Genomic DNA, 927 nt, shown 5'->3' with positions numbered 1-927 from the left:
CGCCGCCCACGGGCCAGGCAGAGGCCGCGGCATCACGAAGAGCCTCCCGGCGCGATGGCCCCTCCGGGTCAGCTGGCCCCGCAGCGTCAGAGTCTGCACTGCTGCGCAGTGTTCCGTGCCGCGCAGAGCAGCTTTCCAGGGTGTTCCACAGACAGTATATTACCTCGTCAGTATTTTCTGTCTTTGCTGGAAGAACACTGGCTACAATCTTACATCTTCCTTCACTTAACATTATACGAATTTTTCAAGTCATTTAAAAGCAATCAGAATTGCTGTGCCCAGTCGCTACCTTTGTTTTATGTAGATATCACGATACATTTGACTGTTCCCTGGAGCTTTAACTTAGATTGTTTCCAAGTATTTGTTCTAGAAGAAAATGTTGGTTAGCATTTTTACAAACAAAGACTTTCATTTGTGTTCAACACATTTCCTAAGGCCATTTCCCCAAAACTGAATTACTATTTTTTAAAAAAGGTTTATTTATTCGGACAGAACTGGGGTACAGGCCAGAGATGCGGAGGGTGAGAGGCTTCCCCAGAGACAGAGCGGGGAGCAGAACAGGCAGATCCACGAAGGACACTGCTGAGGGGAGCCGCGGGCGGGCCAGGAGAGGTCTGCTGGGCCCTGGGGTCACCTCCGGGGCAGGCGGGGACCGAACTCATGCGGAAGCGGCTTCAGCTTCTCAGTGCTGCGCTGTGACCCGCGGCGCCCCAGGGAGGGGCCTGAGTTACTATTTTAAAAAATATCTTTGCATTTAATATTCCGACGCTGCATTCTGAGTTCAAGGCTCCCTGGGAACGGCGGTGCCCTGCACCAGGCGATCCCTGGGCAGCTGCAACTTGCCGCCACTCATTCTCTCCCGTCTCTTCACCAAGCGCCTGACCTTGCACGTCCTGCGCCTTCCTTTACGCGGGGCCTCCTCGCCCC

This window comes from Condylura cristata, unplaced genomic scaffold (genome assembly GCF_000260355.1).
Source record: "Condylura cristata isolate star-nosed mole 26May11 unplaced genomic scaffold, ConCri1.0 scaffold00006, whole genome shotgun sequence".
NCBI lineage: Eukaryota > Metazoa > Chordata > Mammalia > Eulipotyphla > Talpidae > Condylura > Condylura cristata.
Note: the sequence above shows the minus strand (reverse complement) of the source record.